The sequence below is a fragment of the Saccostrea echinata genome, unplaced genomic scaffold, assembly GCF_033153115.1.
Source record: "Saccostrea echinata isolate AGI-Se365-2 ecotype Australia unplaced genomic scaffold, CSIRO_AGI_Sech_v1 ptg000066l, whole genome shotgun sequence".
Taxonomy (NCBI): Eukaryota; Metazoa; Mollusca; class Bivalvia; order Ostreida; family Ostreidae; genus Saccostrea; species Saccostrea echinata.
The window spans coordinates 1083596-1098206 of NW_026889815.1; the positions used below are offsets into that span (position 1 = coordinate 1083596).

General features: G+C 33.6%; 1 long non-coding RNA gene across 1 annotated transcript; it reads right to left on the reverse strand.

Annotated features, from left to right (window-relative positions):
- Positions 1-889: 889 nt before the first annotated feature.
- LOC133176140 (uncharacterized) lies at positions 890-5892 on the reverse strand. Its single transcript, XR_009719389.1, has 2 exons — positions 5802-5892; positions 890-1210 (listed from the first exon to the last, which is right to left on the reverse strand). It is a non-coding gene; the product is annotated as an uncharacterized LOC133176140 (long non-coding RNA).
- Positions 5893-14611: the final 8719 nt, after the last annotated feature.

Consider the following 14611-nt stretch of genomic DNA (forward strand, 5'->3'; position numbering starts at 1 on the left):
ACTAGCGCTTGCGTGTGTGAGCCAGTAAGTGCGTGCGTAACGGAAGTTACGCAAGTAATAATTATTATCGGAATGGACCTTTTTAGCCCGGGGAAGCTCTACATTGCAGTGCCTTTGTTTATCATATACCACTGATTGGCAAAAAACGACCAAAAGCTTGTTCGTATATTAAAACGTATACAGTTTGAGTAAATTCAAAACAAATTGTTCTTTAACAGAATCGAATATTTCTGTAAATTCCCATGCAAAATGAAGTTTGAGAAACTTGTACATGACATATGGAAATAAGGAATAGTTATCAAGCTGAAAGGTCCATTGGATATCAGAGGTGGGATCAGGGGCCATAGAGGAGAAAGCATTCCCTATCGACCTATCACACCCGCCGTGGCTCCTTGTCATGATCGGGTAAACGGAAAACTCTGTAGACAATTCAGTGTGTAAATTATGGTCTAACAATTGAATGAAAAAACGTCAGTCAGCATTCGACTAAATGATAGGTTGTATTTGCTGACAAGGTCATTGTATCGACCACAGAATTTGCGAAATGTTGACTTATTGTTAGGCCATTATTTATACAATGAACTGTCTACGGATTTTTCTGTTTTTTCCCCGATCATGACAAGGAGCACCTACACGGCGGGTGTGACCGGTCGGCAGGGGATGCTCACTCCTCCATGGCACCTGATCCCACCTATAGATTTTGAGGTCTGTGTTTGCTCTGCTCCAAATTAGTATCGTTTCATTGGACTTTCGAGATTGAATACTATTCGTTATCTTCATATTTCATTTATGTAACAACCGATCTTCTATAACATTCATATTATTATTATTTAGCGAAACCTGCATTTGGTACTTTTGTTCCCAAAGGACAAAATTTAATTCTAAGAACTTTTAACATAAGAATATAACATTTTTTATTCAAAGCAGGAATTTTCATTTAATGAACTATTTTGAAACATTATGTAGAACTGACATTTGTTTAAGGCTGTGGCACAAAAAAGGAGAAGTACACGTTAGTTTATATTGGAAATAACCATTAAACGTTTCCGAAAGACACATTAAGTTTTCATACATATTTGTCAATATCGTAGTCTTTGTGGTTAAATAGCTAATTGGATTGTTTTTCTCCATTATCTAGCACATGCACACGTGCATTTCCAACCGTTCCAACAACAGCAGTCTATCAGACCAGCCATTTCCTGTAAATGTCCTGTAAATGAAATAATAAGAGTATTATTTATCATGTATTTATATCTGTGAGAAAATCTGTCATATACAACGAATTTTTACATTCAACATTTATTTTGCTTATAACGTGTGTGAAAAGCTACGGCATTCAAATCACTAAACACGGACGTGGAGGTCAAAAGGTCAATGAATGTGCAAAGTTTCAAATTAATTCGCATAATCAATTATTTGACCTTTCTGCCATTTGTCATTTTTCTGGCATTAAATATTGAATAAGCTAGAAAATTATTTTTAAATTTTAACTTTTACAGAATTTAAGCAAAAAGATCAAATTTGTCATATATATTAAGAAAAGAAAATCAAAAGTGGGGGCAGGGTTCTCCATTAATTCAAATTTAACTTTAATTTAACAAGGCTTACGCGAACTGCTAATATTCGCAGTCATTTTGCGACCAAATTCGCGAAGAAACCATGAAATAAATTGGAAAACACACAGCCCTTCTGAAACAATAGTTTAATACAAAAATTGCATTAATTATTTGTCAATATGATTGATGAATTCAAAAATAAAAACAGTTAATCGATATCAATTAAACATAGTGTAAAACAAAAATTAGGATGTTTCCATGATATATGTAAACTGTGAAAGAGACACCCCCCCCCCCCCCCAAACATGTACGTACTTAGGAATAAAGAAATATTAGCTTATGGAATTTGAAATTAATAGTACCAGTAATGACGTGTTTTAAGCATTTAACCCTATTTAAAAAAAAAAAAATGTTTACAGAAGGTAAATTATACACCTACAGTGTTAATTAAAGGACAGAGGAAATTCTGGTAGGTCACACAATCAGGCTTATACATCAGATCTATATTTTTGCAATTATTGGTCTGAAGACTGAAGTATCTTAAAACTTGTGATTTAAAAAGCATTTAAGCAGTTAAGAGTCATAAAATTATATTTTTGTGGGTCTATTGCTAATTTTTCAACATTACAAAAATACATGATACATGTAAGTAACAATACACGTGCCATGTTTTAACTCGCAGTACCAACGCAATTTTAAAGACATGGTTATCTGTAGAACTATTAAAGCATAAATTAAATTTCATTTGTAATTATCGTGAAGTGTGAAAAAGAATGGCTTATCTCTTTTTATTCATGTGTCCAGCGAGGTCTAGAAGATAATTGATTTTGCAAGCCAAACAAAGGGCCCTTATTAGAGTAGATTAACAGATTAGCAATAGAAACTGAAAACGGTACATAATTTAGAGGTTCATTTGATTGATAAATTTATATATTTTTCGTATTGACGACGATGATCTTACTATGGCGCTAATATTTTAACTGTGGCGTTACAGAATTTAACTTTGGCGGGGCCGCCACGTTAAACGGCCCATGGAGAACCCTGTGGGGGTCTATGATGTAAATTTTCAGGTATCACTGAAAAAGTGTTAATTTATAAGTTAAAATTAAGCCTAATTTTTCTTGGACTTTCAGAATAATTTTACTATATTTATCAAAATAAAATGAAAGAATTCATAAAATGTAATTTAATAAATGTTTCAGAACCAGCGTAAAACATTACACTACACAAAATAAGTCATTGAGCAGCGTGCATAGGAATCCAAACCTACAATACTGTCAATACTTCGAAAGAGAAAAATTGATCATTTCCTTCTTAAAAAACCTTCTGCCACAAAAGGTAGTTTCTCACGTAATTCTTTTTGTTTGGACTTTAATCTTTAGTATTCATTTGAATATACAGTCTAGCTTAACTTGTATTGAAGAATCCAAATTTAATGTGAGAACTTAAGTATGATGTAATATTCTAAAAATAAAGGTCCAGACAAAAATAAGGCCAAAAGCTCAGGATTGAACCGCTTTAAGGAGGTATTCTTCTCAGGTTTCAAGATCAAAAAGATTTAAGCGAAGAATCATTTAAACATTTCTTTCTGTCTTATTTGACGGTCAATACTTTTTGTTTCTGTTTCCTTTCGTATCTCTGTATGACTTAATTCATTCGATAAAATAAGAAAAATTTAAATGAAGAAAAGGAAACACGACATAATTCCTTAAAAATTTAAGAAAATTATAAAGGAAAAAAAATCTGAATTGAAAGTCTAATGATATAAACAGTATGTGGTATAATGCTTTTACGCAAAAGAATAACATGATAAAAATTTCAAGTAGTACATTGAAGAAGTACATTGTAGGTAGCTTATTAATGAAAACATAATTTTTATCCAAAAATATGACCTTGCGCTGGCCTTGCAACAAATACAAGGGCCTTAGTTGTCACCTGAGTATAATACAATGAAAAGGTCCAAAAAGTATAGATAATATGAAAATAGCTGATGAATCCATGTTACCTAAGAGCAAAAGAAAGAAGAGGGTTTGGAATCAGCTAAATATTGTTTAATACTCACCAAATTTTACATTTGTCACTATCATCATGCAAATTAAAAAACATATTAGTGTTTATGCACTATTTTTTAAACCATTTCATTCCCCATCATTGCCTTCTCTTGGTTTCTGAGGAACATTTGATACATACAAAGATAAAATATCTTTATATTTTTATCTCATTTTTATTTATTAATTATGCAATGCTACGTGACAATTAAAAACAATGAAAGTATTTTTGTATGATATATTATAAAAAAGCTTGTATAATTCTCTTATTTAATCGACCTTTCAATGACATTGTTTAGAAGTGATGAAGTAGCATAGATGAATAGCAAACGTAATTAATTTTTCTCAGCAGAATTCAAATAAATAGAGCCCTGCCCAGCTGACACCAGAACAATTGACCAAATGGTCCAGAATTTCCAAAATAGGGTAAAAATACTCATGCTTATTACGATATTATTAGAACTCTGTTTTTCAAGGAGATTTTGACAGAAAAATGCGTTTTCACTATAGATTCAACACAGTCCCACCTAAAACCAAAATCTATGTACTACGAGACAGGAAATTCACAATTTTGGAAAAGGCACACTTGCTCATCATTGCTATGTAATTAGTTTATCTGCTAAATACATAGGAACAAAGCAGTTTTTCAAAGAATTAATGCATTTTCACTTCATAATCAATTAAGTCCCGCCCTAACACAAGAGTCCCTAACCAAGGGATCGAGAAACTTACAATTTTGGAAGAAACACCTTTGCACACAATTGTGGAGAAAGTAGACTTGCGCATGAGAAATAAAAATTACGAAAAGCCCAGGGACAGAGAAGAAGATAAAAAAAAACATTTTCCCTTCACATTCAACAGAGCCCCTGCAAACACCAAATCCCTGACCCAGGGGTTATAAATTTTATAATCTTGCAAGAGGCATCCTTTTTTATCATAGCCATGCAAAAAGTTAGTCTATTAAATTCCAAAGGGCCGAGAAGAATATATTTAAAGGCATTTCACCATCTGATCTAAATTGCCAGTCTTAACAACAGAACCCCTTACCCGGGGGGCCAAGAAATTCACAATTTGGCTCCCTTGCCAAACATAACCATGCACTAAACTATTTGCCAAATACCCAAAAGCAGAGATTTACAAAGATTTAATGCATTTTTACTAAATAATTAATAGAACCCCGGCCCTTGGGCCATAAAATTCACATTTATACAAGAGACAACCTTGCCCCTCATAACCATCCACTTAGTTTGTCTGCTTACTGCCCTCGAGCAGAGAAGGATTTTTAAAAAAGATATAATGCAGTATATGTTTAATAGAGAGTTTTTGCCTTAACACACAGAAGAGAAGTCATTCTTGTTTGTTTAATGCCCAGGAGCCCAGCCCATCCCACTCCCTGACAAGAACCCCAGGGACCATTAAATTCAATTTTTCCCCTTCATTCATAAATGCTATATACAAGAATTGGTTGATTCTGGTTCAGCGGTTTCAGAGAACCTTAAAATGTTCAAATATGAACGCACAAGGGAAAAAAACAGATGGCAATAGGTCACCTGAATGACTCGTGACCTATTTAAACGGACAAATTTAATTTGATACCATCTCTAATTGATACCGTTCTCTTCAATATTTGGAAATCTCATTTATTTTTAAGTACAATAAATATGGGAAGAATTCATCTTAACAGCAAAATAAACAGTGCAAATGATCTACACTGTAGTTTCTACCCGTTATATTTTTACCAATATGGATTTCAAAATAAGGCAACAACCCAAACTCGACCAAAATGCCATGTGATATAAGTCAAGACTACAAATTATAAACACATTTTAGTTACGCAAAAATTATCTCTTATATAATCAGATTGCTAGTTCTTCGGTTTAATGAAGTTGAAAAAATAGCGTTACATGATTATTTGTTCGTTTATTTTACTCAAATGTGAGGTTACCAAACTTCAAACTGAGACATTTTATCGGCTCGGTACTCCGGGTTATTGAGCAGTGGGTTCTTTATCATGTAACTTGGCTACCGCGAACGGTGCTATAAATTGCATATGAAAGAAAAGTATCATGTACTCGTTGAAAATGGACAAAAACCATTTAGAGATAGAAAACTGCAAATGCACGTAAGGTTTTTCAAGTAATACAGTTTCCTCAAATACATTAATTATTAAGAAAAAAAAACGTTATATTAACATTACCTGCTTGCACCATTGCCAGTAAGGCGACGATTATCACCAAAATAAGTAAGAATGCTAACAACTTCATAGTCGTGTTGCTCTTTGCTTACATTAAGTTGATTTAGTGCCGTGGTCCCTCATATATATACTGTTTACTTGACGCATGAAAAGTGCAACCTCATTTACATTTTAAATTAGCTGTAGATGTTTGTGATTACATAAGTTTCCACGATTTGCATTGAAAGTCGGGGTCAAAAAAGAAATAATAGAAAAAAATAAACAGAAAGGATGAAATAACTCACGTGCATGTTTCATGCTTAATTAAATTCAGGAGTTTTTCCAGGTAATTTTTACAAAATTGAAATCGCGTCAGGAAATGAATAACATATTTAAAATAAGGCTGGCACGAGAGGGAGATATTTACAATGAAAATTTATAGAAATGTAATTTTCTCGTAGAATAAACAAAACTATCAGTAACTAGCATTCATTTTTTTTTAATTTACAAAATGCATCATTACACAGGTTAGCAAGAATGCTCTTCGATAATCCCAATGGCTTTATGTAATGAATATAATATAAATATATAGACTTTTGATGAGGTCAACCCCTATATATATATATATATATATATATATATATATATATATATATATATATATATATATAGCTTTAACAGCCCCCTTACAGGCCACAGCTACAAGATACTAGGGAATTTGTCCTGTCAAACAGACAACTGCATTTATCTCATCAGTTGCAAAGTTTGCTCCAAACAGTATGTTGGTGAAACAGGAGATCTCCGCAGGAGAGTCAATAATCACCGTTCTACCATTAGGACCAAAAAACTCAATGAACCCGTTGGGGAACATTTCAACCTTGAAGGTCACAAATGGGAGGACATGACAATAGTGGATACTGACCATAATCCAAGATGGACAGACGCTCAGAGAAAAGGCAAGGAAAAGTTCTGGATGCACAGGCTGAAGTCATTCCGCCCTAATGGTATTAACAAACTTAATGACTTCACCAGTATGAACGTGAACTAGACCCAATCCCGGATTGTAACAAACAAGTTCATTCTCTCTATATAGTGTAAACTTTACCGTTAATTCGCATTAGCAATTCTGGAACAACATACCCAAATATTTACAGCTTAAATTTTTGTTTATTTCTTTTATCAGATTTCCAAATTTATAATATATCCAAATTCATATTTTAAAATTGCCCTTCCATATTATCTTTAATTTCTTTTTATCATGTATAGTTATTACGCTATTTTGAGAGAATACGACAATGTACGATATACTGCTTGGTCGTAATTAATTAGCGATAATTAATTCGTTCAATTATGTAAATCGCACTTCACCAGAGTACACCCGATAGACCGGAGGCAATTCATAGCGCTCCGGATTTCTTTGTTCACAACTGTTTATGAACTTCAACTTAAACATGTAATACTGTAAATATTTAGTGTTTGGTAGTTTAGTAGTAGAGCTAGTTGTTTTTGTTTCTCTGTTTCCTTTGTTTTATGACTTCTTAACTTTTTTCTTTGTCCTGAGGAAGGGACAGGTCGTCCCGAAAATTTGACAATTATTATTGTTCGTGTCGGTGGTCATTTTTAGTGCTTTATATAAATTTCCATCCGTGACCTTGTATCTACTGTTTTTAGTGCTTTAAATATATATATATATATATATATATATATATATATATATATATATATATATATATATATATGGTGGATCCGTGAATCTTGAAAAGGGGGGGAGGGTCCCGACCAGTTTGGGGTAGGGGCCCACGGCCACACCAAAATAAAAAAAAAGATTTATTAAATCTTATTTATATTTTAGACATAAAAGTGCTTAGGTAAATATAACAAAGGAATTGTACTGAATTAAAAGGATATATTTATTTTATTATTAATTTTTATACGTTAACGTGTAATTTCTTCGTAAACGGAACAAATCTATAAAAAAAAGTAGCATTCTTTTAATTTACAAAATATTTCATTACATAAGTAAGTAGTTAATACTTTTAAATACTGTCCAAGGCTTTATGATTAAGTATTGTACATAGATTTATGAAATAGAATTTTTTTTTTATTTATAAATGATTAAAGAGAGTGGAAAACGTTAATATTCTGTATAATGTATCTATGAATAGCTTAATAATAATATTTGAAAATAATGACAGAGTGTAACACAAGTTGATTACGGTTTGTTTAACGAAAGCATAATTTATTGACGTGCTATTATTATTTAAATCCAATACACTTTTTTGGCATGTTTTCGAATTACGTCTTATTATTTTTTAATATTAAATTAATACATGTTCCACAGCTAGCTGTCATTTCACAATATTTAACATCCTGTTTACAAGCATATTTCAAAATTTGGTTTTTCCCTGGCCTTTTTAGAAAATAAATTTGGTCTGACTAGAAGCATCTGTAAGAATATAGAAAAATTCCCACAAAGCAAGGGAAATTCCTAGTCTAATTTTTAAATATTCATAAATATACAAATTAGAAACTCTTTTTTTTATTGGCGGGTGTGGTCGGTCGTCGGGGAATGCCTACATCTCCATGGTATTCGATCCCACCTCTATTGTTCCACCAGGTCCGTGTTTGCTATTGTTTGCTATATATAATGTTAAAGGACTGCAGACGGTAGTATTCTTTCACCACTCACCTCAAGACAAATTCTTAAACAGGTCGAGACTACTTAGATTTTTTGACGTCAGCATAAATTTGCAAGGTACGGTTTCAATACAGATCTTGCCCTGTGTTTTTCTTAAAAATAAAAGTGATGTAAAAAATTAAAACTCATGCTTTTTGAATTATTGAAATTCCATGCGGAAAGATCATACAAATCTTTTTTCTCACATGACCTTCCAAATGCTAATTGTGACGTCATAAACTTGTGCATTTTCCCGTATTTTCTTAAAAAGTTGCAGAAGACATCAATTTTCAATGGAATTTTCTTTCAGATAATATTGTCCACAGGCATCGCCCACAAAGATTTTGAGATATGTGATTTTTCAAAGAATTTTACACAACATATCTAAAAATTAACGTGGGCGACGGCTGTGGACACTATTTTCTTAAGGAAAATAACCCTTGAAATGGGTCATTTTGAGGCTTTTTTTGTTTAAAATAGAGAAATGTATCGAATTAATGACGTCATATATCAAGAATGGTACTCCATCATGCTATATTCTTTCCTGATTTATTACAGTCATATACTCAACTAATATTTAAGCCATTTTCAAAACTTTTTGAAAACATTAAATTTTTAGGGCACAATAAAGCTAAAACCATACCTTCTTCTTAGCTATCTGTTTACTTTACCGACTGTTGAATGAGTCGCAATGCATTGTGGGCTACTACAAGTATCAATACGAACTCAGGTGTATTGAAAATAAAGAGAAAATTTAATTGTCCCTTGGAAACTCATTTCGCAGCAATGTTAAGGCTTCCCATAGAATATTGCAGTACACTCTGTGCCTTTCCTTCTCTGAACTACAAATAAATGACGTCATAATAGAAAATGACGTCAAGTCGCTGCGAACTTGAGGTGTAATGACGGGAAGAGTGTCATAAACTTTACGAGTCGACTTATCTAAACTGCACGTAAAATTTCAGAACGCTAATGCAAAAAATACACGTGTATTGTTTGTATTATTTAATTATTATACCTCTATTAAGAATACTCAAATTTGATTGGCTTGTTAGAAGGCTTTTAAACTCAATAATGACTCCAAAAAGTACCGTTTACAGCAATAATGACTTAGGAATCATTGCACGTGGGGTATAATGACCGGTCAATAAAATTAATGACCGCTAAAAATGACCTGTTAATCCAAATTCCATTCAAAAAAAAATATGCATACAGTAATGATTGTACATTACAAAAATTGCCGTTATAAAAATATGTATAGTATTTTTAGGATAGGGAACACGATTGGCCTTTAGATGCGTCATAAGATTTATCGTTTTCATTGAAATTAACTTTCGTTACAATACAATGTCAAATTCAACGAACGCAGACTCGGCTCTCTTGTACAGTAAAAGTCTGCACCAGATTGTCATTGTAGTCGGGAATGGTATCTGTGAATTTATAAAAATGCAATGTTACTGACAATCACAGAGTGTTTTAATAAATCGGCGGTGCAAAAACTTACAAGACTAGCAGCCGAAAAGTACACAACTTCACTAGCGAATCCCGATCCCGATGGAACACTGATAACAGTTCGTAGGTCTTATACATGTAATTGATTATTTTAGTAATTAAGCTTACAAAAATTGCCTTAACTTATATCGGTATAATAAAACATTTGATTACCCCTTATGAGTTCAACATGGTAAAATAAGGACCCTCGACCTGGCCCACTCGCTGACCTGACCTGACCTCGGCCGCTACGCGGCCTCGGTCAGGTCAGGTCACCTCGTGGGCCAGGTCTCGGGTCCTTATTTTACCATGTTGACCGCATAAGGGGTAATTAATTGTATAATATTGCATTTCGGAATATTTCAAAATACTTGCCCTTGACTGAAATTCAGCTAGTTGAAATGTTTACGAAAATGCAATTTTGAAATGTTCTCCGTTTTACACCCGTGGTTCTACGTAAAATTTATTGTGTGTGTATAAAAGAGTCTGGCGCAGGTGATTACGCAGCTATCTTAAGGCTTCCCGAAGCTTTAAATTGGTTCAAAACATAATATTTCATTGCGAGGTCGGATTTGGTTTTAATTTATAAGTATTGTACTTTAGTATTTCCAATTTATACAGAGGGTTCCCTCGGCTATATATTACCATATTTGTTATGATATCACATGACTTTGTTGATCACGTGACGGTCATTTATAATTTTTTGAAGTGTTTCACATAAATCGCTTCGGCGCAGCTGATTAACACAATAATTATCAACATTTTGTTATATAAATAAACTCATCGTATCCTTGTGTACCCGAAATGTGCTCGGGAAAAGTTATAGTATTACTTGGTTACATAATATTTCGTGAGAAATTCAACTTACCTACACATTTGAGGGTATTTTCCACACAATATCGTAATCTGTATTAAAACAAAGCCATCATACATTTTTCCCAAGCAAGATTCAGTTAGAGAAAAACCTATTACAGATTTCCACAAAAAATCTCTGATTCATCCTCATTAATCACCTGCGCCAGACTCTTTTAGAGACACAAAATAAATTCCACCTCCAACCACGGGCATAACACAGAGCACATTTGAAAAGTATATTTTTTGTAAGCATTTTGAACTTCTTAAATTTTAATCAAGGGTGAGTAAGCGATGTATTTTTAAAATATTCGGACATATAAGACTTAAAAAACCTTTAACGACCCGTGATTTTTGCAATAGCTATCTAGCATATTACATGCAGTTTCAAATAAAGTGCTAAGTTCATGGCACTCTCCCCGTCTTAACATCTCAAGCTGGCATTTTCCATTATGACGTCATATTTTGGTAGTTCAGAGAAGTGAAGGCACAGAGTGCACTGTGATATTCTATGGGAAACCTTAACTTACCTGCGTAATGAGGATTAATTTGAGATCTTTTGTGGAAATCATTAAGAGGAGTTTGTTCTCTAACTGAATCTTGCTTGGGAAAAGTTTGTAATTGCTTTGTTTTGATACAGATTACGATATTGAGTGGTAAATACCCTCGAATGTGTGGGTAAGTTGAACTGCTCATGAAATAATTTGTACTCAAGTAATGCTATCACTTTCCCCAAGCACATTTCGGGAACACAAAGATATGACAAGTTTATTTATATAACAAAATGTTTATAAAAATTTTGTTAATCAGATGCGTATTAAGTCATGTGATATCTTAACAAACACGTTTATATTTAGCCGAGAGAATCCTCTATCTTAATTGTGTGTTCTTAGGTACATAACCTATAAATTAAACTCAAAACTGACCTCGAAATGCAATATCATATTTTGAACTCATTTTAAAGCTTCGGGAAGCCTTAACATTGCTGCGTTTCAACTCTTTTCTGATATTAATGAAAGAGATATTGAAAATGAAGTATAAATTTTCATGTCTATGCTCACATTTACAAACTTTTCTTTATGAAGCCTTATATCAACTTGTAATACAACGGCGTAAACTATTGTTCAGAGAGACGTAGGTGCTATTATGTCGATAAAGCAGTGAGTGTTTTTTTTTTTTTCACGTCACATACATGTACATAGTTTTAGACAGCAGTACAATGTGCGCAATTATTATTTAACTCCTTAATATCATCAAAATTTTTTATGTACATTCAAACGTCAAAGCATTTGTACGGTATTTGAAGCAACTATTAATCATCTAAAATAACTCCAATATTTAAAAGTGAGCGTGGAGCGGTGTCTTTGGAATATAATCTTTCAATTTCAGTCTTATAATGAATGAAGGAAACTGTACAGTTTTTTTGGTGACCAAGTAAATATTATGCAGTAGACCGACAAAAACCACATGTCGCTGTTGAATCGTAAACACGTAGTAGCCCGTCATGCTTTGCGATTCATTCAGTTGATTGGGAAATGGGTTTGACGAAAACATAGTCACGTGTTGGTAAGTGCCTTTTATAAAATGTAGTGTACCCGACCTGTTAAAAAAGGGTATCTGAATTTTTTTAACTTTTAGATATATTTATATCATTATAATCCGGAGACTTAGTGGTCATTTTCCAAAATCAAGCGAATATTTAAAAATCATGAAATAGGGACATAACGAACAATACTCAGGCTCATAGTCTATTTAAACAATACAAATGAGCAGTCAAACTCGGACCTCCAAAAAATCAGAGGCGGGATCAGGTGCCCTTGAGAAATAAGCATCCCCTGTCGACCGGCTCCTTGTCAAGATCGGGTAAACGGAAAAATCTATAGAAAGTTCAGAGTATAAATAATGGCCTAACAATTAGTATGAAAAACGCCATGCAGCATTAGACCTAACGATAGATTGTATTTGCTAATATGGTCATTGTATCGACCATAGAAATTGAGATATGATGACTTCAAACAAGATTGTTGATATCCTCGTTTTATCAACTACTTGCCTCGTTTTTACAAGAGGCCTACGGACCTTAACGGTCACTTGAGTATCATACAACACTGTAAAGGATCCAGAAGTAGTATAAAACAAAATTAATTGATATATGGAGCTATGTTGACTAAACATTTCAAAAATCTTGTTTTAAAAAACCCTTCCTTATAACGTGCGAGACCCAATTGATCTCCTTTGGATCATACTTGGTTTTCCCAAGTCTTACTGGGATGATAATACATGCAAAATATACCAATACAATGGAGGAATCCACTGAGCGACATACAGACCGATCCTTCGGATGAGACCGTATAAACCGAGGTCCCGTATCGCAGTAGGTGTTGGTACAAAAAGATACCTCACTGATCCATGGCCCTGAGTGCCGAGTATAGGTATAAATTGGCAGCCCTCCACCGGCAAGTGGTGGCGTCTCCATATGATTGACAAAATTCTTGAGAGGTACAAAACAACAAACAATGGACACTTGCCTAGTGTGTAAAGTATTCAATATATACAGATATGTTTTTAGCACTTGCCTAGTGCTACAATTAAGTACAACAAAGGGAGACTTGGCTATACAACATGGCTATTTGCCACTTGTCACTAACTACAACATGTCCCCTAGTCGCCCCGTCTCTCTGTGGTTACGTGTTCACTTTGGTAAAGTATAAACGACTTTGTGCAGTCTCCTGCCAACTCAATTCTGATCTCCATCACTTTACCTTACAATAACTCATCATGTGTTAAAGCAATATGAGCTGCAACTTTGATGTCGGAAATTTTTGTTGCAATATTGAAATTAACTATTACAATGACAGAAAAAAAGAACGTTTATAAAATTCTGTTGTTTATATTTGCGTTGAAAGAACTATTAATAGGCTTTGATTAAAGCAAACTGACATTATGACCATCTTGCACAATATCAATTTCTTATATAATACTATAAATTTCATTGTTTCTTCTGAAAAATATACTTTGTTTTAGTCTTATTGATCACAATTGTTTAAACTACGTGTATAAAGATTTATCATAACAGCACCTTTTAAAATGCTAAAAAATGCACCTCATTTCGCAGTACAGTTAAGGCTACCCATGAAATTTTTATGGTAATGAGGTCATAATGAGGTTTGACGTCATGACAGTCGCTCCGCCCTCATATATCTATATAAGGAATTAGAGCTCAAAATAACTATTTAACGACAATTGCAAGAATTTGTAACAAATGTCCGTATTCTGGTGTTTAAATAAATTAGAAGCAGTGATTTTCTCTTGTTTAGAACACCATGTTGTCGAAATAATTCGCTTTTTACTGTGTCGTTTGGCTGCACTCGGCTTCAGCCAAGCGCTTGCACTCAGTGGTCACACGGAATGTTGTTTACATAAAGGACGTGGCGACAGCAGCTGAGATTTGCGGTGGAAAATATAGCAAACAGGTAAATCTTTTAAAGAGAACAGTAACAAAGTAACAGATTTATGGTTTGTTTATCAGATGATGCAGATATTTAGAGAAATCATGGAGTACTGAGGCTATTGCACCCCACCTCTCTACCCTGAACAGCTGCACGGGTTTTCATATTAGATTCGTATATTATGTACGCATAGGTAATCGAGTGTTTATGTATAATATGTATACATGTAGCAAGATGTATTGGCAGTGCCCAAGAGCTGTGTCTGTGCGCCCCCCCCCCCCCTTACACACACAAACATGATATGAAGTTGCACACCAACAGTTTAATTTGCACTGAATATGCAATTCCTTGTCGTTCAACTAATT